This window comes from Phoca vitulina, unplaced genomic scaffold (assembly GCF_004348235.1).
Source record: "Phoca vitulina isolate PV1807 unplaced genomic scaffold, GSC_HSeal_1.0 scaffold47, whole genome shotgun sequence".
NCBI lineage: Eukaryota > Metazoa > Chordata > Mammalia > Carnivora > Phocidae > Phoca > Phoca vitulina.
In genome coordinates, this window is record NW_022589750.1 from 4,079,092 (window position 1) to 4,088,440 (window position 9,349).

Here is a 9,349-nt window from a genome sequence, read left to right on the forward strand (position 1 = left end):
GTCTAAGTACCAAGTTACATAAGGGGCTCTTGGATCCCCTGAGTCCAGCATGCCATGATCCCAGCAGGGGACAGAAGCTGGGCAGTTTTCTTGCTCAACCTCAGAGAGAATGAGGTACCCTGTGTGTGTGTGTGTGTGTGTGGACACGCACGCATGCGCATGCATGCACACACGTGTGTGTATGTCCAATATACAACCTTTGCTTACCCCAGAATAGTAAATGTGCCATTTGAAGCAAGTGTACATCTTTTGTGGTCTGGTTTTACTCCATTTTGGATCAAGTTCAATGTTCCAGGTCAGTAGACAGATACAAAACAACTCTGATCCAAGGTCCCAATCAGGAACTCATTTAAATTGAAGCACACTCATGAAAATAATTCTTGAGGCTCTTATTTAATTAAAAAAAAATCTTCCTGCCCTCAAAGTAGTGTTATGTCCATTTTAGATCATTATAAAATACAGATAAACAAAAATTTTAAAATTCCCACCACCCCAAAATTGCCATTAATGCCAAAGCTCTGTCTTTCCATGTATGTATGTCTACCCTGCATTTTATGGTTAATGATCTTCACCTTCCCATGGCAATACCTTTCCATCTACTCTAGTATTTGGGCTTTATTCAGATTTCCACAATTGGGTCCCAGTTCCCTTTCCAGAATCCAGGTCCACACTTTGTATCTGGAGTTAGGTCTTCTGAAGCTCCCAATCTAACCTCATCCCTTTTTCTCACCACACTGGCCTGCTGATGAGAACAGGCCAGTTAAACAAAAGATGTCCCCCGTTCTGGATGGTGCTTCCTCAGGGTGTCCCTTGGCTTATTCCTTTATCCCTGGTACCCTATACTGGAATTGGATTTGAGGGTTTAACATCATCAGTCTTCATGTTAAGGATTTCTGTTAGTACACCTCATAGGTGAGGTTTGGTATTCTTACTGTGTCTATCATAAGACACATAATATCTGGTCGACCTGCCTAACTATGTGCTGACATTTACCACTCCATGATGGTGATGACTGACTGATGCTCCATGGTGCATTCCATTTCATCCCTCGCTACGAGGAAGTAATCTGTGGATTTTTATTTTCGTAGTATGAATTTCTTTTTTTTTTTTTAAAGATTTTATTTATTTGACAGAGAGAGACACAGTGAGAGAGGGAACACAAGCAGGGGGAGTGGGAGAGGGAGAAGCAGGCTTCCTGTGGAGCAGGGAGCCTGATGTGGGGCTCGATCCCAGGACGCTGGGACCATGACCTGAGCCGAAGGCAGACGCTTAACGACTGAGCCACCCAGGCGCCCCTCGTAGTATGAATTTCTAATTCCTCCTGAAGTCTTTAAAGTTTTTAAAAATTTTCATTTCTAAACAGCTTTACTGAAGCATAGTTATTATACAATAAACACATACTTAAAATGTACAATTTGATATGCTTTGACATCTATCTCCACGAAACTATCACCACCATCATGATAATAAATGTATTATCACTCCCCAAAGTATCCTCAAATCCCTTTGTAATTTCTCCCTCCCTTGCTCCCTGTACCCCAGCTGCTCCCCTCTGTCCCCAAGCAATCACCCATCTGCTTTCTGTCACTAGGTCACTGCAGATCGACTTGCACTTTCTAAAATTCTATATTAAAAAAAGATCATGCAGTATGCACTTCTAGCTTCTTTCATTCAGCATAATTTTTTGAGATTTATCCATGTTGATGCATGAATCCATAGTTGACTTGTTTTTATGCCTGGGTAGTTTTCCCTTGCATGGGTATGCCATAGTTTGTTTATCCATTCATCCAGTTGGTGGACCTTTGGGTTGTTTCCACTTTTTTGGTTGTTACTAAAACTGCTCTAAATATTTGTGTACAAGTCTTTGGGTGGACATATACTCTCCTTTCTCTTGGAGATGTACATAGGAATGGAATGGCCAGGTCAAAAGCGAGGTGCATGTTTCAACTTTTTAAGAAATGGTGGCACTCTTTTCCAAGGTGGTTGTAGCATTTTCCACTTCTACCAGCAGGGAATGAGAGTTCCAGTTGCTCCATATCCTCACCAATCTTAGTATAGTTCAGCCTTTTTAACTGTAGCTATTCTGTTAGGTGTATGGTGATGTCTCACTTTGGTTTTGATTTCCTTGTTGCCTTAGGATGTTAAAAGTCTTCTCACGTGCTTATTTAGCTACCTTCTATCTCTTTGGGTAAAGTGTCTGTTCAAACGTTTCACACATTTTGAATTGGGTTGTTTGTATTTCTGTTGAGTTTTGAGAGATATTTATGTATTTTGGATACAAGTTCTCCCTCAGGTAGGTGATTTACAAATATTTTCTGCTGGTTTGTGTCTTGTCTCTTCAGTCTTTTTTTTTTTTTTTTTTTAAGATTTTATTTATTTATTTGACAGAGAGAGACACAGCGAGAGAGGGAACACAAGCGGGGGGGTGTGAGAGGGAGAAGCAGGCTTCCCGCTGAGCAGGGAGCCTGATGCGGGGCTTGATCCCAGGACCCTGGGATCGTGACCTGAGCTGAAGGCAGATGCTTAATGACTGAGCCACCCAGGTGCCCCTTGTCTCTTCATTCTGTTAACAGTGAGACCAGGGGCTGGAAGAGGCCTTGAGGTCAGTCTACTCTGAGGCTCTTGTTTTGTAGATGAAGAAACTAGGACCAGAAGTTCAAGTGACTTGCCCAGGACTGCACATTCACTGAGCTCAGATCAGGTCCTTTGTCTCATAGCAGGCTTGCCTCTTTGAGCTTCATCCATGAAATAACTTAACTTAGGTTATTGAGAAGTAAAATATCCAGTCAAACTAGCTATCTGTCATTATGAAGACTCAAAGATGCATTATTAAATTCTGCCAACCTTCCCCAAACTTAAAAAAAAAAAAACAAAAAACTTTACTGATTGGATTCAAGCTGGTATTCTAAGTAGACAGATCCACTGGCTCAGCTCTCTTTAGAATGTTCGTATGCCTAGAACCATTCACTCACTCTAAATGATATCTTGTGATTATTCTCAGACAGCCAAAAAGAAGAGAGGAAACAAAATTCCTGTTCTGACCCACAGCTTGGTCAGATTCTGCTCAAGGACCCTTGTGGGAGCCAAGAGGGCAGCAGATATTTCTGACCAGTGAGTAGATTTGGGCGGGTGGGTGGGTGGATGGGTGGGAGGAGCTTGTCAAACAGATACTGGGACCTAAGATATCACAGAACTAAAGGACCATAAAATTAGAAGGGAATTTGGAATGCATCTTGTCCACTCCAGCCCATTCGCAGCTGTGAAGAGGGCATGATTATTTGCCTTGGCCACAGTCACACACTGACGGATGAAATATGATTCAGCTGAGAGATGACCATGACAGGTGTATATGGAGACTAGGACAATAGGATTGAGGGTCAACCATTCTGAGACTGAATGGAGAAAAGAAGAAAGAAAATATTGAAAGCTTTCAAAAGGAGAATTTATTATCTTGGTCATGGTCTCAACAGTGGCATCAAATAAGGACAGAAATGCTATGGGGCTCAAGCCATTGGTGCTGTCCATTACTGGCTTACTTTATCCATAGCTTGATGGAGGCAAAGACCAATTTTGCAGACATTTTTTCCTTCAACAGTTATGAGCTGACACAATCTCAAGGGTGAAATGTAACATCGATCCATGTATCCAACTTAGTTTTAGGTTTAAAAAGTCAATTCTGTAAGCACAGCTTTGTATAGGCAGAAGCATCCTTGCATCTTCTGGGCTAGTCAAACCACATTTGGACCGTGCTTTGAGCTCCTGGGGCCTTGTGTTAAGAGGAACATTAGCAAATTGTTACCATATTCGAAAGGTGGGTGGTGAGGGGACTGGAAACCATGTTGTATAGGGAAGGGTTGGAGAAGTTGGGGATTTTAAACAAAGCCTGGTGAGGAGAATCATGAGCTGGGACGGTAGTCTACCAGTTATTGAAAGGGTACCAAATGGAAGAGGGATTCAATTTCTTCTGAATTGCCCTTGATGATTAGACTAGAATCAAGGTGAGGAAACAGACCCTGGCTTCCTAAAAGGACACCCTTTCTTTTAGTTTTCACTGACTTGGATGGGCTGCCTCGCCGAGGAGTGGCCTGGGAGGTCATACTGGCTTCCCTGCATTTGTAAGAAGTTAGGGTTTGCAGACCTCAAGGAGCTCTTACCTGTGCCAAGATTCAACACCTCTCCCTTCTTGCTTCTCTTTTCCCTCTTTCTCTTTTCCTTGTGTGTTACCTGTACAGGTACACAGAGTGTGGACAAGACTATGTAAGGCACAGATATTACTTTCTCTTTGTAGGCACTCTTGGGGGAAAATATTGTTCCATATTGTCACTGATAGACTACTAAGTATGTATTATCACTAATATACTACGAATATACCCCTTTACTAAGGGGTGAAGTGAAAGAGAACTCTTCTTTGGCTTACAGATGTTTTCTCACTCTGTCAGTTGGGGTTCTCCAGAGAAACAGAATCAATAAGATGCTTGTATATATATGAAGAGATTTATTTCAAAGAAATGGCTCACATGAATGGGGAGGGTGACATACTGGAGACTCAGGAAGGAGGCTGGTTCTGGAGAGGGCAGCCTTTTGTTCTATTTGGGCCTTCAACTGATTAGATGAGGCCCACCCACATTATGGAGGGTGATCTACTCTACTCAGAGTCCATTTAAATGTAAATATCATCCAAAAACACCCTCCCAGAAACACCCAGAATAATGTCCGACCAAATCTCTGGGCACCTGTGGCCCAGCCAAGTTGACATATAAGATTAGCCATCACCCCTATTTACAGCCTTTTGTGTCTATCCCTGGAATGCTTTTTGGCAAGAGTTTTGTAGAAGCAAGCACCTCCCTTCACTCTTTTCATGTGTTAATCATCAATGTTAATCCCTGCATCAGTCCCCAGGAAGCAAGAACTTCCATTTCCCTAAGTGAAGTATCTAAAATAGTCAAATTCATAGAATCAAAGAGTGGATGGTAGTTGTCAGAAGCTGGGGGAGGGGGAAATGAGGATGTATTAATCAACAGGCATAAAGTCTCATTTAAGCAAGAGGAGTTAGCCCTAGAGATGTGCTGTACAACATTGTCCCTATCTCCAACAATTCTGTATAGTACCCTAAGCATTTGTTAAGAAGGTAGATCTCTGAACAAATTGTGAACTGTTCTTACCATAATTAAAAAAAAAAAAAAATTAGCTGAGGAAGTGGAGGTTTGGGGAGGCCAGGTGACTTGCCTGAGATTGCACAATGCTGAAGAGGCCAAGACAGGGTCCAGGTCTTACTGTTTCCGCAGCAGATGGTCTCAACCACCAGGCCATGCAGCCACCCTGCACAGGTGGACAGAACCTCAGGCTTAGAGCAGAGCTTGGCCCTCTGCTTGGCCTCATGTCATTTCAGACCATGGGAGTTCTCACCATCTTCCCTGTTCTTTGTCTAGGGAGCAGGCAGCTGGAATGAGGTCTCAGAAAAGGGTGAGTGACATTCTAAATATATGACTTGCTACCCTTCCCACTGCTATTCTCTGTCCAGGGAAAAGAGGGAGAAAAGTTTTAAGCAAGGGCATCTGCAAGGGGACTGTAACTTTGTCCAAGATGGCCTTGGGATCATGAGCAGTCATAGAGGAAAACCCTAACTAGCATGCTTCTCCATAAATGACTGAGCAATCGTTTCTTCATTAAAAGAAATACTTTATTTCATTGGTTCTGGGGATGCCTGTTTTCACACTTCACCATCTCTGAAATTGGGGTGTGTCTCACATTGATGGCATCTCAGCATTATGTCATAGCCCACTTGGCAGCTATATATTTTTTTCCTTAAGAATATATTTTTAAAAACCATAGTACTAATGAAATATAGTTGCTATGTCATGTGACAGTTGGGTCAGATCACCTGTTGCTTACAATAGTTATTCATCAGCTAGAACTTTGGGTTCACTCTTTAAAATTTAAGAATTATTATGCAGTAAAGTGAACTTTTACAGGGTACATGTATGGTCTATGCATTTTAACCACGCACAGGTTCACGTAATCACCACACATTTAGGATGCAGAACAATCCAAATCACTCCCCCCCCACCACAAAATCTTTCTCGTGTTATCCCTTCATAGTCCTCCTTCTTTCTTCCCAAATGCCCCCCAACCCCTGGCAATCACTGATTTCTTCTCTATAATTGTATCTTTTTGAGAAGGTCCTATAAAGGGATTCATACAATACGCAACCTTTTGAGACTAGCTTTTTTTTCACTTAAAATGCCTTTGTGATTCGTGTAAGCTCCTGCCTACTGCATGTAGCAATAGTTGGTTCTTTTTTTTCTGAATGGTGTTTCATTGTATGGATGAGCTACATTGTTAAGTCATTCACCTGTTGAAGAAAGTTGGATTGCTTCCATATTTAAGCAGTTCTAAATAGAGCATCTATGAACATTTATGTACACGTGTCTGTATGAACATATGTTTGTTTCTGGAGGGCAAATCCCTAGGTGTGGGATCATTGGGTCTCATGGTATGTGCATGGTTTAGCTTTTAAGAGATTGTCAAACTGTTTTCCAAAGTGGCTGCACCATTTTGTACTCCCACCAGCAATGTATGAGAATTCTGGTTGCTCTGGGTCCTTGTCAGCACTTAAGGTTGTATATTTAATTTTAACCATTCTAACAGGTAAAAGAGTGGTATTTCTCTGTGATTTTAATTTGCATGACTAGGATGATGGATGACAATGAATAACTTTTCATGGGCTTATTTGTTATCCATATATATTTTTTGATTCAGTATCTGTTCAAGTCTTTTGTCCACTTTTGGGATTGGTTGTTTTCCTATTGTTGAGTTTGAGGGTTCTTTATATATGCTGGATACAAATCCTTTGTGGGATACATAGTTTGCGAACATTTTAATGCAAACTGTAGCTTGTCTTTTCATTCTCTTAAAAGTGTTATTCACAGGGCAAATGTTTTCATTTTGATGAAGTCCAACTTATTTTTTAAAAAATTAGAGTTTTTGCTCTTGGTCATGTCAAAAACCTTTTTTGCCTAACCCTAGGTCCCCCAGATTGTCTGTTTTCGTGAAACAAAAAGTTTTATAGTTTTACATTTTAATCTATGATTCATTTTGGATTAATCTTGTATAAGGTATGAGAATTTCAATTGAGATACCTTTTTTTTTTTTTTTGCATACAGAGTTTGAATATTCCAGCAGCATTTGTTGAAAAGACTATCCTTTCTCCTTCGAGTTGCTTTTGCAGCTCTGTCTTAATGGGCCATATTAAGTGCGTGTGTTTCTGGAATCTTTGCTCTGTTTTTACTTTTCAACAATACACACTGTCTCGATTACAGCAAGTGGCTCACTTTGGGTTTAAATTAATGTCATTCTACGAACGGGATTTGTCACATCCCGTGTAATGTGACATGTTGGCCTAGGCTGGGTCTACACAGTGGTAAGAATCAGAAGACTAAGGAAGCTTCAAAGAGGCGAGGGTGGGTGACTCCGAGACATGGAATCCGGAGAAGGGAAGGGCTGGGGTATAAGACTGTAGTTCTCCATTATACTCTGAGTCAGTTACACTCTGACTTTTGATACTCTGTGTCTGTTTTACTTTCAAGTGTTCAATACCAATTTTTGTTATTTAAAAGGGAATGGAGACAAATGGGCAATATTAAACGGGCATTTTGGAGGTACTGGTAATGTTCTGCTTTTTGTTCTGGGTGCTATTGAGCAGGTGTCTTCTTCTTGCACAAACCCACTGACCTGTCTGCTTAATCTCTGGGCACTTTTCTCCACGTGTATCACATACTTCAATCAAAGAGTTTACAAAAAATGTAGCTACCTCAGGGACTGGGATTGTGAGTTGAGAGATAAGATGTAGAATTTTACTTTTCACGTTATAGCCTTCTGTTATTTTTTTCTCTTTGTGTTTTGATGTATTACTTTATAAAACGATATTTATAGGGATTTTCAGCATGTCAACTATAAGGAGAGAAGGAAGTGGACCTTCATATATGCACATAGTGAAGACGCCCAAGATAAACCTCTAAGAGAAAAAACAAGCTGTGGAACAGTATGGTATAGTATGATGCTTAAAAAAAAAAAAAGACTGGAGAGCCATCTACCCACTAACTTGGCTTTTTTTCTTCCTTAATTATGTATTTCCTTAATTGTATATGTAAGGGCCAGAATTCTGAGAGGTGGTGGGGATTCCATTTTCAATATTATACTTTTCTGCGCGGGACTTCCCCAGAGTGAACATGTATCCATTTGATAATTATAAAAAGCAAAAAGAAATGGGAAAGTTAGTTATGAAATAATAAAATTAATGGACACACTGATGTAAGGCGTTTTGGTCAATCTTAGGCAGTCATGTTCGTCGGGATCTCTTTGAGACCAAAGCCTGAGCCTTGTTTTATCTTTGCAGTGTCTGTAGCATTTGGCACGTGGTAGGTTCTCACTGGATGCTATTTAAAATAAAACACATAAATAATAAAGGTACTTCTTAGGACTTATTCAAGTTAGTGTCATTGTTTTGTTTTGGCTCATTACTTTCAACTTTTCTTTAGGTCGGTCTTTTTCACTAATTCACTGTGATTGATTCTCCAGAATAAGACTTAACAAGACCCCAGAGCCAGGGAGGGGAAATCAGTCAGGTGTCAGAGGCCGTCTGTCCCCATCACTGGGTACCCTTGCCTACAATGCCCTTTCTCATCCTTATTTATGTGACCCCTGTATTAGACGTGTATGGCCCACGGGTAGCCTCCCACTTGCAGGATGCTGTAAGAACAGCTGATGTTGACGGTGTGGGGCTGAACACTTGTCATGAGTACCCCTTTACCTTCAGATAGTCAAGATGCTGTGAAATAAGCACTAGATTTGTCCCCATTTTATCAATGACATTAATGTTGCAAAAGCCATGTAACGTGTCCCCCATCACCCGACCCGTAAGCCGTGGAGGTGGACCCCTTCCGGACCCCTTTGTTTATATTATAGCTTTGCACATCTGTCATCTTCTCCTGCCCTAGAATGGACACGTGGCCCAGGCCTGGGTAATCCGACACGTGGTAGTGATTTCAAGATGATCACATGGCCCTAGTGGGTCGGTCGGTACCTTAGTTTGAACTACTGGGAAAGAGGAATCTCTCTCTATTTAGGTTTTAAGCAGGTAGGGCGTGAGCCTGGAAATGTTGGTGTTCATCTTGTCCTGATGAAGGGCGTGAGCCTGGAAATGTTGGTGTTCATCTTGTCCTGTCTCAAATCTGTTGAGAGTGAAACCTACCCAGGAGAATATGTTGCTGAGAGATGGGGAAAAAAAAACAAAAATGCAGAAACAAACAAACAAAAAGACTGAATCCTGGTGGCGTGGCACCATTTGGTT

The 9,349-nt window shown here is 41.2% G+C and overlaps 1 long non-coding RNA gene across 1 annotated transcript; it reads left to right on the forward strand.

The window, feature by feature from the left end:
* Positions 1 to 3,006: 3,006 nt before the first annotated feature.
* Positions 3,007 to 8,147, forward strand: LOC116649165. The gene is made up of 3 exons (XR_004302632.1): positions 3,007 to 3,111; positions 5,430 to 5,463; positions 7,933 to 8,147. It is a non-coding gene; the product is annotated as an uncharacterized LOC116649165 (long non-coding RNA).
* The last annotated feature ends 1,202 nt before the right edge of the window (positions 8,148 to 9,349 follow it).